Below are 20,306 nucleotides of genomic sequence, written 5' to 3'. Positions count from 1 at the left end.
CCTCAGTCCTCTATGGTCAAATACCAGTATGCCAACACTGCAGACTGATCTTTTTCTGATAGAAGAATTCTCCTTCACTTGGAATGTCGCAGGGAAATAGAAGCCAGTCAGAGTTTTGTGTTTGTCCCACAATTTGCGAAATATATCCTCATTATTTATGGACTATGTCAGTGGTCCCCAAGCATTTTGGCATGAGAGAATGGTTTCGTAGAAGACATTTTTTCCACGGAAGGCAGAGGGAGGTGGGAGTGTGAGGTGGGGGCTGGGGGTTGGATACTTTAGAGATGAAACAGTTTCACCTCAGATCCTCAGATCATCAAGCATTAGTTTAGATTCTCACAAGGAGCAGGCAACTCTTGCGTGCACAGCTCACGATAGGTTCGGTACTCCTATGAGAATCTCATGCCACTGCTGATCTGACAGGAGGCATTGCTCAGGCAGTAATGCTCACCCGCTGCTCACCTCCTGCTGTGCGGCCCGGTTCCTACCAGCTCACTGGGAGTGGGGACCCCTGGGCTATGTTATACTATTTCTAATATCTCTTCCTGGAGGTTAGCCTGTTGTTTTTCAAAATATGCAAAACTGATGCTCAAAGGAAATGCAACAACAAAGTACAGAGAGCTATAATTAAGTGCCAGCATAAAGCCTTGATCACATTTAGTGTTAAAGTAATACAGTTTTTATTGAGGTATACTAAATGATTCAGCTAGAGCTGGCAGGTGGGTTACAACAAGTCATTAGATTGTGAGAGGATTTTATGGGTTCTTGTTTACATCTAGATACTAGCACACTGACTGGCAACCATTCTTTCCCAAAGCAATTTTTATTTTCCAAAAAAAAAAAAAAACAACAACAACAATAATCCAGCAGAATTACGGTCCTGCATTTAGATCCCAGAAACCTACCTAAAAGGGGCTAGACCATGGCTAGAAAACTCAGCTCACTTTTTCTGATTCTTTTCCTATTTTGGGGAAACTAAATGAATCAGGTTCTTTAGAAAAGCAGTAACGTGAAAATGTGCGTCTTTTAATACATGACAGCTATTGTTAAATACACGACTGTATGGCATTCTTAGATGTCTTCCTTTTGCTTCTAGTGGGTGGTGATTTTCACATTAATTGTACGTCATTTGTAGTAGGGATGCCTGGCTTTACATGCAGATGTGCCCTATTTCTTCCCATTATGGGAATCAAGTAATATGATTGCCATAATTCCTGGTTTCAGATTATAAAAACCAGCATCTTTAGAATTTGTAAATGTGATGTTTTTATTTTATTCCTTTGTTTATACACAGATTAAAACATGATCCCTCATGGCTGCAGCTTATAATTGAATTGAGTGTTCTGAGGCTGCCACAGAGCAATGGAGCAATGCTTGAGTGACTTGGGAACACAGTCAACAGTCAACACCTGAGGAATAAATTTTCTCCTTGATCTTTCACCATGGTCTTGAATCTTTTGATAATGTTGAGAAGACACAATAAAAATGGTATTTTTTTAATGAGCAAAGACATGTAGCTGACACTACACTGCCTGCTGCAGAAAAGAAGGATTTTTCAATATTATTTGAAAAATTGAGGGTGGGGGGATCTTTTACATATAATTAATTTCATCTTAATTTGCTTAGCTCTCTGTTAAAGATCATCAGGTTGGAAATGCAATATGTTTCTTTGTCTTTTTTATCCTCTTGAAGTCTCAGCATAATTTAGAACCAGGGAAAAGTGATTCTTTAGCACTTTGCATGCAAGTCACAATTTCTTTATTGGGTTCCAAAAGATCCCTGGTCTCCAAGCTCCAGTGCTCAGCTGCCACTGCATATGGTGCTGCTGCAAACTGAAACTTGCAGAAATAATCATTCCCTATGTTTGTAAGAGGCCGTGTTTAAAGCAGTACTTGACACATCTCATTTCTTTAGGGAGTTTGCATTTGTATTGCAAAACAGCAGAGCCAATAAAAGTCTAAGATTTTTTTCTCTGTTCAGTATTGAATATTAGGAACAACCCTTACTATCATTGTTAATAATCAGAACTTTTCAGCCTGCAGCTTTGTATGTACTTTCGTTTCTAGAATGAAAACACAAATCTAAGTTAAGACAGTATAGTAAATATGAAATATGGACACTTTTCCATGTATGTGATTTTAAAATGTATTTTGTATTTACACTCAAAATTATACCACTTATTGAAAATCATTAGAGGCTTTATTGACTTTTTTCCTTCTGTGATCTTGCTATTGATTATTTCCTTAACCATCTTTTTAAATAAAAAGTCAAAAGTAGAAAAATGATGCTTTTAATTGCTTTAATAACACATATAGAATATATAATACTTACTGTAATTCAAGGGATATATGAGATATCTCCACACAGGTAGAGATGGCTCCAAGCTTAGATTTCTATGACTTTCTACTTGCTCTATTACATATAAATAAGACTGTAAAAATATAGCTGCCAACCAATATTTTCCAAAGCTAACACAGAGAAAGAACTACTTGAACACAGCCAAAGTCTCCATAAATGTTCAAGTTAGGTTTCTATGAGAGAACATTATATTTCAAGATCAAATGCTTTGTTGTCAGCATCCTTACAATGTAAAATTAAAAATATATGTATTTGGAGGCAAGGTGTGGTGGCTCATGCCTGTAATCCCAACATTTTGGGAGGCTGAGGTAGGTGGATCACGAGGTCAAGAGATTGAGACCATCCTGGCCAACATGGTGAAACCCCATCTCTACCGAAAATTCAAAAATTAGCTGGGCATGGTGGCACATGCCTGTTGTCCCAGCTACTCTGGAGGTTGAGTGTATACACACACACACACACACACACACACACATATACATATGAAAGATAGTCTAGGCAGAGTTAGTTGACAGCCTGAAGATCAAATTATCATATTATCATTTAGGGTTTCCTACCGTTTTCTTCCAAAAAATTCTTCATAAATAAGGATACTAAGGCTGTTTTCTCAGAAGGCCCATATGTTTTGTTGTTTTTTTCTTTAAGAAAAAAAAACTTATTTTCCCATTCTGGACTTCTTGATTGTAAAACAGAAATAGAAAATGTTACTAAATTTTTAAAAAGTTCTAAATATGGTTTTAATTCAATAATCACTGGATTGAATTTCAAAAAAATTAAATATTTTTGTTTCTATGTTAGGAGAAAAAGAGAACATAAATAGCATTTGAATATTTTAATGGCTTTGTAAATAATACTTATGTTTACATTTGAATGCAAAATATAGAGAATTTCAGGTAGAATGGAATTCAGTAGTAATAGCCTCCTTGGCTAAGTTTTAATCAGTGTGGAAGATCTCCTACGCTTTGTGGCTTTGCTGAGTTCAGATGATGTTGCTGGATTCTGAAGCAGGAAAGTAGGTATATGTTTCTTTGATGTTTTTCTTAAGAAAGTTGGAAGTGCATCCCATAGGAAGAATAAGTTTCTCCTTGCCTTCTTAATAGCCACTAGAGACACAGGAAATGACCAGAATATCTACATTTGATTATTATATAACCACTCAGTTTCTGAATAATTCAATGACCTAATTTGCTTCTTAATAGAAAGATTAAGTGTCACTCATATAAAATAAATTTTAAAAAAATACCTTGTCATGAACTGCTTAGAGGTGAAGAAAGCTATCCATGACTTGATCCATTTGGCTCTTTACAGTAAAAGTTTCATTGATCAGGTACTCAGCTACAAAGCTGACCCTAGAAATTCACGTGGGCAATGTTTGCCATGTCACAATTCATTTTTCATCCATGGTTGAGTTTCAACAAATTCATCTTCCTTTATCAAGCCCATTGAACATCAAAATGATTTCAGTTACAATGCTTACTAGATATGGCTGTGTTGATAAGCTTTATAAAATAATTCTTTTAATCTTTCATTCAATTAGCTTACATTTTCGTGAACGGTGTGAAACCACCCCCCCCCCCCCAAAAAAAAGCTTGTTTACAATACCGGGTATGGCAAATTGGCACTACTTGGAGTTTTTATGCAGGCTTAATCATCCTGGATGAAGATTATGGCTCAAAATGCCTATAGTTCCCACAAAAATAATTTACAGATTGGAGAAGTATTTACCATTAGTTACGACATCTAAGAAAAATCCTCTATCTGATAACATGTTTACCCTCAATTGAGGTTGTGACAGAACTGTGTCTAAAACTTTACAAATGTCTTAACTTGAGAGGGAAAATATGTTTTAAGAGCTAGCTGACTAATTAATTGATTGCTGATTGTGACAGTTAGCATAAGAAATAACAGAGAACTGGGTATTAGTCCTACAGATAACAGAGGGGAAGTCTGTGATCTATAGACTGTGAGGTGATGGTACCCATTAGACTTGACTGATTACTTGTGAGAAACAAGAGACCAGAAACCCAGAGTTAGATTTGCCAGGCCTTAGAGTTGGGTAGCTGAAAGGAAAATAATTATGTGAGTAGAAATACAGGAACTAGAGGAATCTGGGGATATTATAATCAATTCAGCTTGGAATCTTTTAGTTTACCTAAACTCCCATGTAAGAATATCTAGATGAGAGATGGTAAGAGTTAATGGCTTCAAGATGTTGAAGCTGGAGATAGAGATGGAGTAGTCATCTACATTTATGTCTATATCTAGTGATTGAAAATAACAAATAAACAGAATTTTTAAAAATTACCCAGGATCCTGCTACCCAGAACTAATCGAATAACATAACACATGCCCCAATCTTTTTACCATACACAAATACATACAGGAATGTGTTCTTTCAGCCACTTCCTCGCATAGCATAACTATTTTATTTTGAAAACTAGTAAGAGGGAAGCTGAGATGTTTCAGCATCACCATTGTTCCGAAGCACTAGAGTTAATTCATCACCTTATAATTGCCACCAAATTGTAGTAATAGTAACTAGGAGGAAAAAGAATAGAGTAAGAGAATACTCTTGGAAATGTAAATGTATTAAGGGCTAGTAAATAGTTTTTTAATATCATATCTTGATTCAAAGAGAATTTGAAGGAAAAAATGTAATTCAAAAACATCTCTGTATTTCGTAGGTTAATACATCATATCAACATTGTTTTCTTTATTCCCTTCTTTATCCCCACTCTCTTCATACTTGCTTCTCTTCGGTTTTGGACATGATTTCAGCCAAGTTAAAATAAATGCTGATTATGATGATCGCATAATTGGTTAGCAAATCAAATGTCTTTTTTTACATTAAGAAAAAGAGAGTTTGCTCTAAGTTGGTACACATCACAATTGTGTAATATAGTCCCATTTGGACCTGCGATAACAGTTTTAGGCATTACAGCCTCAAATTGCTACGTTTCACAGGCTCCAAACAGAATTGTCATTCTCTGTAATGCCTTAGTGTAAGCACACAAGAAGTGAGAAAAAAAAAAAATCATTCAAGGAAAATTACATGCAAATAGAAGGTATGAAAAAATTGCCTTGATACATGCTCCAATTATGTAGTCTAGAAGTACAAAGAACAGTGGGTGTATGCCTCTCAAATTTCCAGTGAGAAAAACATTCAGAAGTTCATAAAACTCAATTGTTTTTCCAAAATATCTGATTAAGATAATCAATTAACTAGGCATAATTGGCCCTGTGGAGAAATTACTTCATTTCATTGGAAGAGGAAGAGACAATGTGAATAAACCCATTTTTTTCTTATTGCTTTACCCTTCCACATAGCTATGAGAGAGAGAGAGAGAAAAAAAAAAAAAAAAAAAAGGAGAAAGAGAGGCAGAAAGAGTAAAAATGAATAGATGTTGGAAAGATGCACAGAGGTGTCCTCACCTGGTTAAATCTCAGCTACCAGTTTTAAAATGCAAACCTCCTTGTAAAATTCCAGTCTTGTATGTATAGCTCGGGGTAGATTTTTACTCTTTGGAGTTACCACCGGTTTTAGGATCCTGGTCTCCCAAACTAGATTCTAATTAGGAATTGACCTCTCCAGATTATTCTTAGTTTATAGATCTGGAAAACAGATGAAAACTTCTTTTTTTCAGTTTTAATTTTTATGCTAATGGTGGCTGAAAAGATAAGTAGCAACAACACTTACCACAACAAACACAAATTACAGCATTTCCAGAAATTTCCAAACTTTGTCCTCGTAATTATCTCAGATACTCAGAGACTCTTGTTGATATCTTTGGCTCCAAAGCATTAATTTAAGGAACTTTGCTTTCTTTCAGTCTCTGAACCTTCTCTAGATGATAAAGAGTACTTTGTTACTTCAAATCCAATTGGTTCAGCAGAAATCCAGTTGATTCAACAGAATGGCCACACCCATTGTGTGAGAATAGGTGTGCATCCACAGAACCTTTATGTAAACTTGATTTGATAAGGATGATTTGCATTTCTGGCAATTACAAAACTCTAACTTTTAGCTTTTAAGTGCCTCTACTCTACAGCCTCAAGGTCATAGTAGGTCATTTGTCACCATGAAAGCTCTGACCCAGCTAAAACAGAAACTGCAAACTAGATACTGGTTGGACTTCAATCCCAGCATCACCAGATGCTGCATGCGTGAGCTATTTAATCTCCCTGTGCCTTAATGTATCACCATAAAATAGGAATAATAATATTTCCCACCTCGTAAGGATGCTGTGAGAATTCAGTAAGTTAATACATTTAAAAGGCCCACAACCATGCCTTTCACACTGTAAGCATTGTGTAATTATTATCATTGCCAAGATTTACCTTGGAACAAAGTTTTGCCTGCACTGATGTTATGGGATGAATTGTGTGTCCTTCTAAAATTTACAGGAAGTTCTAACCTTCAGTACCTCAGAACATTATTGTATTTGGAGATAGGGTCTTTAAAGAATTAATTAAGTTAAAATGAGGTCATTAGAGTATGCTCTAATCCCAAGTGCCTGGTGTTTTTAAAAGAGGAGATCAGGGAAAAGACACAGAAGGAAACACATGTGAAAACACAGAGAGAAGACATCTGCACGCCAGGGAGAGAGGCCTCAGAAGAAACTAACCCAGCTGACACCTTGATCTCGAACTTCCAGAGTCCAGAATTGTGAGAAAATAAATTTCTGTTGTTTAAGCTGGGGGTCCCCAACCCCGGGCCGTGGACCTAAACCAGTCCCCATAGCCTCTTAGGAACTGGCTGCACAGCAAGAGGTGAGTGGCAGGGGGAGCAAGCATTACCACCGGAGCTCCATCTCCTGTCAGATCAGCGGGGGCATTAAATTCTCACTGTGAACTGTGCATTAAGGGATCTAAGTTGTGTGCTCCTCATGGGAATCTGACACCTGATGATCTGAGGTGGAACACTTTCATTCCAAAACCACCTGCCAGCCCCCACCTTGGCCATGAAAATATTGTCTTCCTCAGAACCAGTCCTTGGTGCTAAAAAAGTTGGGGACCACTGGTTTAAGCTACTCAGTTGTAATACTTTGTTATGGCTGCTCCAGCAAACTAATATAATTCGATTCAAGTTTTTGTCTGGGGCTGGCTCTCTTGAATAGTCAAGAGATATGATGACGGACATGGAAAGAGTATATGGCAGTTAAATAATACTGTCCCCTTTAAAGAAGGAATAGATTATCCAGTGGATGACAAGGCCACCATCTTCCATTTTCTCACATCCAACCCACCTCACACATTTATGTAACTCTCGTGGCACCACTGGTATTTATAGCAGCTGATCTAAAGATCTAGCTCATTTTTGGCTATTATATAAACTAGTTCTTATTCTTCCAAATTTAGCTGGACAATCTCTGGTGTAGAAAAAGACAGCCTCCTGCCATGATACCCGTGGAAAACCTTCATAGTGATGGCAGCATATGACTTGGGGGAAGGGGGATTGTTCGAAAGTAATTACCTCTGTAATTCTACTTCATTCTTTCCTTCTCGGGAACCTTATGAAAATGCAGAAGGGTGAGAACTATAATTACACGGAACACTTTAAATATCAGTAGTAGAATACACATTTTACAATTCAATTCACGTTGTGTGTTTGTGTATGTATATATGTGTGTTGTGACTTTATATTTAAGAATTGCTTTCAACAGGATAGAAAACATTTTCCATTTTTAAACAAATTTGGATACCATGAAGCCATAGCCTTCATTTTCCTGATTCTAACTGAAAGCTCAACCACTTTTTAATGTGCAGCACATTGCCACCTCATTCCTAAAAGCTCCATCCTGTCTAAGGTGCCAATCGAAGACTCTATCTGATGTGGCCAACCAGTAAGGCTCTGCACTAATTCCATGCTGAGCACCCTGTAATGAGAACAATTCCTGCTTGGAGGCATTTTTTTCACGGGTTGCAGCTACAACTAGAAGTACAGTTTACGTCTGCTGCTGGTTGGTCAAAGAAATACTGTCAGTTTTTTAATAACGAGCTGTAAGCACTTACAAGTGAAAGGGAGGGAGGGAGAAAAAGGAGTGTGCCCAAAGTTATTTCAATAGGCAAGCTCCAAAGTATTCTAAGGTTAATACTGGCTAATTAATGACAGCACCAAATGGAGCCAAAAGCGTGAAGTCTGCAAATGCCTAGTAACGAGGGCTGGATAGATAAACCCCACTCCCACTTTCCATGTATGTTTGTAAGTCTGGCTGCAAAATGTAATTGAGGTAAATAGGGTTTTCTACTTATTGCTTATTCTTTAATACTGAGAAAGTATGTGGCTATTCTCCTTTCTTACTTCAAAGAACCGCACTCAATTAACTCTAGTAAATCTTATACCTGGTAGCATCACCACTAGAATCCATGACATAGAAATCTTTGAAGGGCATTTATAGAAGGAGCGGGAGACAGAACCACACCATACATTCAGAACACATTCATCTCTTCACAGTTAGAACCGATGAGCCCTAACTGTTGGGGTGCGCTGGAGGAGGGGGGCTTGCTGTTTTCAACTCCTTATGCTTATGAAAACCAAGGCTCTCCATTCTTTAAAAAAGAAGAAAACACTCTCAAATCCGAATCATTTTTTAAAGCACCCTGACCCTTTAATGAAAAGAGCCAGTAAGATAGCATCTGAAAAAAGAAAGACAGATTTTAGGAACAAAGGATTTTTTTCCTTGTGCTTTGTTTTCCCAGTCTTGAATTAATCACAGCTGTCTTTCCCCAGCAAAGGTTATTTTTATCTAGCATGCTTTAAATTAAAAAACAACAACAACAAAGGGAGCAATCTGATGTTCTTCAAGCTCCCAGAGCCCTTCCACAGAAAAAGAAGCATTCACTCTGTGCAGCTAAGAATCCAGCTTTTAATTCTATCTTTTCTTGTGTTTACATAAACTTTTGTTTGCATTTCAGAAGCCTTATGGAAAGATTCCTGTGGCTGACCCGGGAGTAGTGGTGAATTTCTCCATCAAGTGAGTATTGATGAGCTGCAAAGTTCAGTGAACAGGAAAATTCTGCTCCTTTTATTGCCAATGTGACAGGTTACTTTATTACCATGCCTTTCACAGCAATTTAACAGTTACCCTGGTAACGGATTCAGTGAGGTAATGGGATCACAGGCATTGGAGCGAAGGCAGGCTGGCCGCTCGGCGCAGCCATCTGCTGGCTGCTGTTCCGAAGGCTGTCTGCCTGGAGGAGCCCTGACAGTCACGGGGCCTGCATGGCAATGAGCAGGTGAAACCGCAGGCCTGCCCTATTTAGCTGTACTCTGGTGATTTGTCTTTCTAATTCTATTGAAATAATCATCAGGATTTGTTTCTGATTAATTAACTAACCTTTTGGTAAAAAGATTAGATAACGAAATTGCTGCCTATTCAGAGATAATGAGATTTTTATTACTCTGTCAAAGGAAAAAAGTACATTTATGTGTCACCAGCCGCTGTGTCAAGAGGGAAAAAAAAAAAGAGTTTTCAGTCTTTGTCAGATGTGTATATTCCTCAACAGACGAAGGGTGTGCTTAATTCTGTAGGAACTCCCCCAGCCTTGTTTGATGGCTTTAGGAAGAGTTTTTAAAACAGCAAACAAAGTAATAAACACATTTAGGCCAATAGGCTTTTGGGGAGGGTGCTAATTTGTTTTAAAATGTCTCCTAATGGGAGAAATGCTTGGGAGTCTGGGGAACTTGCCTGTACTGTGTGGGTGTATTTATGTAAGTGTGAGAGTGTGAAGAAAGCAGTAAAATCTCCATGCGAGGCTTTAAAATGACATATGTAGACAGGCTGCTTTTCCTCCGCACTACAGATATGTCTTCGACTTGCAGTACATTTGTCTTCTGGCAGGAGTTGCACTCGGGCAATGGGAAGGGGAAATCATCCGAGCTTAGCAGGCTGGGAGGTCACCTGTGACTGTCACAGGTAGGCTGCCTTAGGAAATGAATTATTCTAACTGGCGGTGAGTAAAAAGAGAAGCAGCCCTTCTCCTGTTTCACTCCAAGACACACAGCCGGTCGATTTAACCTTTTCTCTTAAGAAGTCACAGCTCAATCCTTTGTTAAGGGGGACTTTCATTTTCTCACTCCTCTGTGCCTTCTTCAATGCTGTGATGCCAAGAAAAAAAAAAAAAAAAACCAACCCGGGGAAAAGCGCTTTCCTTGGATAAAGAGATGCCAAATGCGCCAAATAGGCTGTGTGAGCCAGGCAGGATTGGAGGGAACAAAGCGCAGTATATTTCCAAATAAAACTTCAAAGAGCTACAATATTGTTTTAATTACTAAAACCTGAGGAGGAAACACAGTGCATGTCTCTTCCTGCAATGCAATAAAACGGAGGAGTGGGAGAAAGGGCCAAGTGGCGGGCTGGGACCCAGCTGAGCATTTTGTGGAAGTGTATTTGTGTCACTGTCTTTTCAGAGTCAATGAGACACTTATGTTTCTTGTGATATCCTGTGGCCTTGGCTGCCTCCGTTTGTGTGTGTATGAACATGAGAAGATTTCAAGTTCTAAAAATGGAAGTTTCTATTCTGAATTTCATATGGTTCACAGACAAGTTGCAACAGACCAAAGGAAAAAGAAAGAATGTGCAGGGGATCAAATGTGAACATTCCAGAGCCCACTTTCCTGTCCTGCCTGGCGTTCCCACTCTCTATCCCTCTTTATTCCAGTCCCTCCTGCACCTCCAGTTGCCGGCTAACAGGCTCCATTCGTGATAACAGATGCTTGACAAAGAAAGAGAAATAAGACATTAAAAAAGAGTAGGTTGCTGCTGGGGGTGGGGATTTGATAGCTCATTGCCAATGGCTTTTTACAGGAACTTGCTCTCCCTGGCTCACTACCAAGACAGGGAGAGAACAGGGCGGGGGAGGGAACCTTTGTCCTCAAACTCCCAGTGAAATATAGGGTTAATATTAGCAATTATTATTAAAATTAGCCAAATGTTATTAAATGATCTTTGTATAGAAGAATAAGTATAGTTTTCCCTTTGGCAGACAATGACATCTGCAGCTCTACATTTTCATGAAATGACTATACTTAACAAAAACATTACTTCATTTTCATGGTATTTCTTTTGTGCCTAGGAGCAACCCTGTAATTGTTCACTTCAATTACAACATTACTATTTTAAACCGAAACCCATTTTATCTGCATGCCAGCTTTTTATTTGTTTTACCAACTATATCTATTTCCATTACTGCAAGGCTGATGGTTTGTCTCAAGAGGAAATCAAATCCATTAATTCAGAAATTTCAAGCCCGACTAGCTCTGCCATAAGCAGCATTTCTTATGCTAATAGCAAATGTGCTGAGACTGAAAGGAACTGGCATGGCCCTGTTTTTTATCATAACTTAAGCATTTATGTAAGAAGGCAAATCTAATAGTAGTAGGAAACTGTAAGTGTTATTATATATAATTCACTTTCCTGAGATCTGGACAGGGCTCTGGTTTGTGTAGCCATGGTTTAAATCAGGCTGCCACAAGACTTTAACTCACCTGACTTTCCCTATTCAGCCAACATATTGCTTCACAACAGATATATCCAGCATGAAACTAGATTTGTGTGTTTGTGTGTATTTGTTTTATTCTCTACTATTTTTTCCCCCTGTAAGACCAACTTTTGTCACTGCAGGGGGAAAAAATCGTTTTGTATGCAGGGGATGTCTGAAACTTACGTGTGTAACAGCACTAGCCTGAGACAAACCTGGCCCCTTCTGTTTCATTTTTAATGCACTCTGTTTGGGTCCTATCACATGGTTTGTGTTCAATTAGATAGCTTGACTCGATAAAATCTGACTCTGACCCAGAAAAAAAGGAGAGAGAGAGAGACTGCTCCTGACTCCTGCATAAGCTTTTGCAGGCACTGTGACCTGTTTATGTCAATGGTAAAGTGTAAGAGATTCCTATCACAGAACCACATCATCTTCTGGGATCTTAAAAATACAGAAAGCACTTGAGGACCCTGGCCCTCCTTTGTCACTGCAAAGCCCTTCAGTGCTGTAAATCAGTCCTCATTGGGAGCTCTTATACACCAGCCATCACCGATAAGCTTTGGAGAAGTAGACAAGGCTTTTAGGAATTGCTGAACCATGAAGTTGACCTGCTTAGGGTTTTGTTGTAGACTATTAAATCCAGGATGGCCGTTTTAAGATGATTCCGCTTTCTTTTTCCCTTGGCCTGGTTAAGCAACTCTACCCCTACCTCATTATTTGACTGATATAAAAAAAAAAAAATCAGAATGGAGCAACCTGCTGTTTAAGAATACTACCTTCACACATCAATTTAATCAGAGTGACTTATGCTGACGTAGTTTACGGGCTCAAGCAACTTGACGCTAATTTTGCAGCTAAGAAAAGATTTACTAACTGTACATACTGCTCTGCTTTTGTTGGCATGGGTACCACAATTCTTTTCTCCAAAAACAAACTCTAAATCTTTTGTAAACATGCATTATTTGGTTAACACATTGTAAATGGATCCCAGTTGTGCAGCACAAGCACTCTTCACTATTATGTAAACAATTATTCACTGAAAAGCTTGCTTTAAATTGTAAATGAATATATTTCAGCTGTAACGTTGCTTTCAGACCTGCCCAGTGGTATAAATCTGGTCATTTGTTTTTTTGCACTCTGCCTATTACTAACCGGTTAGAAATGTGCTGATTATTTGCACAAGCCTTTCACACTGCGGGCACAGTTAAATTGCTGTTTTATTTTTCCTGTGTTTGATGAGTGTTAACAGGAGCACCATTTGAGGAAACCCAAACCAAATACAGCTCTTTAATTGGGGTTGGAGTGTTTGGGAAAAGCCATCCGGTGAGTAATTCCACTGTTTAATGTTTGAAAGTTCATCCACCTCACTATAGGACTTATGACAAGATTAATTAAAGGGAGTTAACAAAAATGCAGGGCCTTGCTCAGCCAACCAGAATTTACGGCGCACCCAGTTGCGGGGATGTAGATTATTTCGTGCAAGGTCTAATTCCCAACTCTCTCCTTTAAACTCCTGTCATTGCCAAACAGCTCCACGTTAAGATTGGGCAATTTTAAATTCAGTATCTCTTCAAGAAAGCACAATCTGGAGAAAAACTATGACGGAGGTATCTCACTGGGCCCCTGTGACTTCCTTTCCTCACAGGGTACACCCAGTGGCTGATGAAAGTTTCAGCTGACTCAGAAAGCCTTGTCTTTCTATTTCTCCCTGAACAGTCAATGATTCATTTTTAAAGTTTCCCCACCCCTTGTGGTTTAATTGGGTTTCAGTAGTGTGCCAATCTGCAGAGCTTGGAAGACAGAAATAATGACCTCGGATGGTCTCATTGGTGTGCACCAGAACATGTGTAGTTTTATCTAGTTCTTTTGCTAAAACTGCAAACCTGTATGTGCATTGACTTAGACACTGCTGACCTTAGATCAAGCCTAGGATAATGGAAGAAGCTCCAGATTCCAGCCCCAGATTTGCTCCTGTCTTTGGACACTCATTTTACCTCTGTGAGTCTTGCCTGTGGCATAGCCGGGTTGGATGGCACCATCCTTATTGTTCCTTCTGAAACTGAAATTCTCAGATACCTGTGGTGCATAATTCTACCTGCTCTTTCATATCTATAAATAAATAAAAGAGGAAGACTCAGTGATCAAAAGATATGGTATTTAATAGCTAAAAGGACAAGGTTTTTACTTCCACATTGAACATTAGAAAGGGAATCTGTAGTTTTTTTTGTTACTGAGAATTCTGTAGAATTTAGGTAGAATAGGTACGCTTCCTTCTGTGGCTATTCTTTGCAACTTAAATGACTATACTATCCTTAAGTAAATCACACAAGAACTACTTTGTAGATCTACAATGGTTTGTAATTATATTATTTATAATTTAATATACTTTACCTCATAGTCATCAGGACTCATGCTACCTTTTTCTTCCTGACAAGCTACTTATTCAGATATTCTATTTTACATATTACATTCAATTTAGGTTGAAAGAATGAAAGTAATGTGCACATCAATATATGGCTGTGAAAATTAAGATAGAAGACTTTTTTTGTCTTCTCTAAAACTTTCTCTTTTCTAGACACTGATGCAAGTTATCACTAATGACAAATTGGAATCATAAGCCTTGAGTACAAAAAGTCCATTTCAGGACAATTATGAGCTTTGTCATAATGGAAAATACAGGCATTATTGATTTCTTTTCCCCTGCTAAACACAGTTTTCTAAATAAGAAACAGGCAGGCTCCTGCGCATTTCTCTTACCTATATATATGTGTTTGATATGCAGTTCCACAGAACAAACGGAAATATTTTTTAATTACATATGTTTTAGTTAGAAACACACTTGGAATTTTTTAAATTGTAGTTTGCAATAGTCCTGAGTCCTGGTAGTTGCTTTATTTTAAAATGTAGATGTTACACCAAATTGAAGTATTAGCAGCGCTCATTTTACGTGCTTCCCTGTCTGCCCTTTCATCCAGTGCTTCCAAGGGAAATACACATTTCACACTGCTCACAGCTCTAATATTTTCTTTGCCTATTTCTGACTTCTGACCTTGTCCAGACAGACAATCATGCTATCATGACTTTACCTTTCAACTCTCCATTTTATAACACCATGTCTAGGAATGCCCCAGTTAAAAGAAGAAGCCACTTATTCAGGCCAAATGTGTGGAATATTGATAAAGTCCATTCAGAATTGAAATGTGTGCAAGGCAGCTCACAATGACCTTCTTAGAAACACATTAAGGATGTACAAGTGTTTCTGGTCTTTATTAAGGTCTTGGCTATTTATATTATAGAAGGACAGACTTCGTCTGACTGGTTTTTGCTATCAAATTCAAACTTTCATGTTTATTACAATAAATAAATGGTCACTTAAGTACCTGAAAGAGTAAGAGTTCAAGTAAGTTTTTACATCAGTATGTGGAATGAGTTCAAAGCATTCAAATAGTCTACTATGCCCGAGTCGAGACTCTTCTGCTGTGGTCAATGAGTCCACATAATCTTGCTGGAAAACATTCTGAGCATTTTCCTGAGCAGACAGAATTCCTGTCCTGGACTTAGAGAATGTACAGATGTCTAAAGAATCTTTAAAATAAAGGCCAAGCAGCCTTGGCTGATATGTTCCTCTTCAGTTACTTAAATTCTAAGTTCTTTGGGAGTAAGGAATTTATCTTCTTCATCTTTCCAATCTGACTACCTAGCCCAATGCCTCACATTTGACAAATGTCCAATAAATGTTTGTTGACCTAAGTAATTATGGCATCCTGAATATTCATTCTTTACTCCATGGTAGTAGAGAGATGAGTCACGTAATCAATGTGTACAACTTACATGTATAGGAAAATGGTCATTCCTGCTTACAGAATGTCCAGTTTGTGAATTCACCTAAGGCTAGACACAGTTTCAGAGGCAGAAATGTCATTCATATTGCAAAAATGAAGATTTCCCTAAAACATGATTAAACTAATACACTTATTAGAATTAAATCAATATACCAGCAGTAGAAGGGAAGATTACAAGGCACAAGGAAAGAAACAAATCTTTGCATTCAGGTGAGTCCTCATCTTAAAAAGTCTTCTATTATTATGTATTTATAATGTGTTTTTTTGCATAAATGTTTGCAAGAACCTGTAGCTGCACCTTCTTCTGCTTTTAGACCTGTTGGAATGAGACTTAAATTTGGCAGTCACTTATTTAAGTACTTTAGTAACAGAAAGAAATAATTTAATAGTTGATATGGTTTGGCCGTGTCCCACCCAGATCTCATCTTGAACTGTTGTTCCCATAATCCCCATCAGTCATTGGATGGACCAGGTGGAGATAATGGAATAATGGGAGCAGTTTACCCCATGGTGTTCTCGTGATACTGAGTGAGTTCTCACGAGATCTGAGTTTTATAAGCATCTGGCATTTCCCCTGCTTATATTTCTCCTTCCTGCCATCATGTGAAGAAGGATGTGTTTACTTCCCATTCTGCAATGGTTGTAAGTTTCCTGAGGCCTCCCCAGTCATGCTGCACTGTGAGTCAATTAAACCTCTTTCCTTTATAAATTATCCAGTATCAGGCAGTCCTTTATAGCAGTGGGAGAACAGACTAATACAATAGTCATTGTCATATAACATATTATTTCACTTTTCTTAAGCATATATTATTTCTATAAAAATAATAAAGCTATTTTGAAAAAGAAAGTTGAGTATGCCATTCTTTCAAATGCAATATGATAGCAAATATAGTCAAAAAGGAATCAGGAAAGTCTGCAGATGGATGTTATAACCACACTAAGTCTTGAAGGATAAGGGAATTTAGCCTGGAGAAAGGAAGCAAGGTTCATTTCAGGCAGAGGGAAGAACATATATTGCTGTACAGCTTTGGGTTTAAATCACATCATGTTAAAAAGGCCTTCCTTGACTATAATACAAATGTTATTTATATTTTATAGAAACAATTAATAATTTAGGAAAATTCTCTACCTCTTTCCTCAAAAAAGTATTTGCTTTTTACAAATGGAAATTTGATATTTATAATAAAACAATTAATAAATGTCTCAATTTTACCTCATTAACTTTAAATTCTTCAAAATATGTATCTTGTTTATTTGTTCGTCTATCCAACAAAATTTTATTGAATCTACATAAACTTTTCCTAAGAACTATGGTAGCTACTGTGAATATAAGGGTGAAAAAACAAATGTCACTCCATGCTGTCATGGAGCTTATAAATCTTTGAGGTCATCTCTCCTCAATCATCAGGAACATAGTGAACGTGTCTAGAAGAAAATTTCTACGTGAAAACTGATATATTAGTGTTTTAGTTTTTACTTCTGCATAACAAATCATCACAAAACATAGTGTCTTAAAATAATAATTACTTATTATGTCACAGTTTCTGTGGGTCAGGAATTTCAGAGCAGCTTAGCTGGGCTATTTTGGCTGGGGGGGGTCTCATGAAGTTTTAGTCAAATTTTGGCTGACTGTAATCTTTTGAAGATTAGGCTACACTAGAAGATCTGCTTCCAAGGCCATGCAGACACAAGACTGTTTGTGGGAGGCCTCAGCTCCTTGCTGGTGCACTTCTCCACACAGCTGCATAAATGGCCTCATGGCATGGCACTGGTTTCCCCCAGAGCAAATGATCCAACAGGCCAAGTTGGAAGCTGTGGCTCCTTTTTGACCTAGCCTCAGAAAAAAACACAGGAACCCATCCATAGTATTCTACGTGATAAGCTTTGATTCAATGTTGGAGACTAAGCTAGGGCATAGATATCAGATGGTGAAAATCACTGGGGGCCACCTTGGAGCTGACTGCCACAATGACCAAGCCTTTGTTCAGAAAATCTCTACATCTGGGAATCCAGTTTGTGACATAATCATCAGTTCAAAACGCTCATTTAGTTTCATAATATCCTGAAGTTGTTGACAGCTTTTTTACTTTGAAGAATGAATTTATAAGTTTATGAAGCAAATTTTCAATAAGTCTTAGGCTTTTGGGTTTTTTGTTTGTTTTCAACTAAATAATCTTCCCTAGTACTTTGAAACCATTGTTTTCAATCAGAGAGTAAGCTTTCACTTTGCTCTGAGTGAAGCATAAGGGCCCCAATAGGTGCTGGAGTGGAAATATATTCTTCCTAAACAGTGAAAATTCTTACTTGCCAAGGAATCATTTCATCTTTTTCATCTGAGAAAGATACCAATTTTTCAAAATTTCTGTTGCCAGAAAAAGTTAAAAGTACCGATTTAATTCAAAATCTTACCAAATGAAAGAATTCTCTACACAGCATCCCTTACAGATGGTCAATGGGTAGTTGGACTACTTTTCATGACAGGAGGCTCCTTTCTTCGTGGGAAACAGTAAATTCATATTCAGTAGAGAGCCAAAATCATCAGCTCGCTGAAACCTCAACTCAAGGATTTTAATGGTGCCTTCTGGAGCAGTGTAAAACAGGTTGGCTCTCTTTTCTGCATGATAGCCCTTCTCAAAGCTGAAGATAAGCTGTCATTTCTTGCCTTTATAAACAAGTAATAAATTAACCATAAATTGAGATTCTAACTATAAGCCATTATTATTTAAATCCTCTGAGGCTACATTCTATTTATCTGGTTTCAAGTCTTCACTGCTTTTTTCTTTTTTTTTTTTTTTTGAAGATATTGTTTAATTCAAAATTTATGTTACTGTTTTCTTAGTCCAAAATGTGAAATTTTACTAAATGCAAAAGCAAATACTTGTTAGATGTCTTAGAGGTTGTGAATTTGATTTAGCAGTTCTCTAGAAATATGAAGCTTAACTGAAGCAAATTCCTTTTATTCTACTTTTACATCTATTTCCCCACAGAAGGGCTTAAAAATCAGATTGCAAATCCTAACTGCTACTTTCCTCTATCTGGGTGACAGGTAGACTTGGAGTCAGAGATGAGATTACTTAATCCCAAGGGTCCTATTTTCCTTTTTGCCTAAGGCCTTCCTGGTGTTAATTAGGTGCAAGGAGAGATGCAGAATTAACACTTTCAGAAGCAACATTTACCTTCCTCTCATTAGCTGCACTGCAGCAATAATGATGTAATAACACCCTTTACTGTTAAGGTTGCCATACTTTAAAGCAGTCTCTAGTGCACCAGACACAGTTCATAGACACTGTTCTCAGCCATAGAGTTACCAGAGAAGAGCTCGAGTTTTGTAGACAATTTGCTCAATATTATTATTCTTGAAGACTAACTACTATTGAAAAATTGTCTTGCTGTTGGTGGTTGATTTGTTGCCTTTTCTTTGACCTTCCTAAATGGTGAAATGCCTATCTTATGATAATAATATTTCCATCTGGCTCTGTACTCCTTTGAAAAGATGCCACATGGAAAGACGCTTCTCTTTCTCTTTATACATCAACAATTAAGATGGTTAATTCAGACTTTCTGGAGAGTCTCATCAATGCCAATAGCAATCATTGCACACAATGGTATTCTTTAAAGTGCCCTGTTGTATAGCAGTCTCAAAAATTATGTTGAAAAAGTAGTATCCTTATTCATATAATACAAATAGTTTTTTGTAACTAGTAAAACCAGTGATCTGTGCAGGGTCAAGAACAAAGTAAACATGACTTATCTCTGCATATTTATGCCCTGTTTACTTTCTTCCGAAAGTATTCAGGATGAGACAAAACTGAAAGAACTATATTCTTCAAATAAGAGAAGAAATGGCCTTACCAAAGACAGAGTCTGGTGAAATCAACTCTCATCTGACATGCTAAAATTCTGGGTTTAAAATGTAAATAATTTAAAACTCATGTTAAAACAGGCTGTTAATTAAGTTTATAGAGCCATGCTATGTGGGTAGGTGGAAAGTTAGACTGTAAAAGTTTAAGACTTTGAAGATTAGGCGTAGTAGGGAAATTAAAATTAAAATCTGATTCTCATTGTGACTTTTATTGCATATTTCTTATTTAAAAGCCATTAATAAAGATGGAGTATATTTCATCATTATAAGAATTTATCAAATAGCATAAACAATTCATTTCTAGGAAAATAGAGAACTTTTCTCATGGTGTCTTTTGTTGGCAGCTAAAGTTTGGGCTGTTTGTAGGCTATCTCTATGTTGGGAGAAACAGACTTTAAAGGGAGTAAAATGGTCTGCCTGACTGACTTTTTTGCAGGTTATATCTGAAGAAAGATGTTCTAAGGAAATCATAGGAATGAAATAATGTCACATGATTTCTCCTTTTATAGAAATTAAGCTCAAAAGTTAGTTTTAAAGATAATATTACCCTATGTAAATGGTAGATTACATTATTGCCTGAAGACATTATGATTTTGATGAATCTATATACATGGTTATCAAAGAGAAAAAAGACAATGCTAAGTACTCCAAATGCTCTAAATAATGTTTAGATTATCAGGGAATGTAATGGAACCTTAGGGCTGCATAAAAAATGATTATCAGACAATTATAACGTACTTAACATGTTTAAAGCACTATGT

Source organism: Papio anubis, chromosome 5, assembly GCF_008728515.1.
Source record: "Papio anubis isolate 15944 chromosome 5, Panubis1.0, whole genome shotgun sequence".
Classification (NCBI taxonomy): domain Eukaryota; kingdom Metazoa; phylum Chordata; class Mammalia; order Primates; family Cercopithecidae; genus Papio; species Papio anubis.
This window is presented reverse-complemented; position numbering follows the sequence as displayed.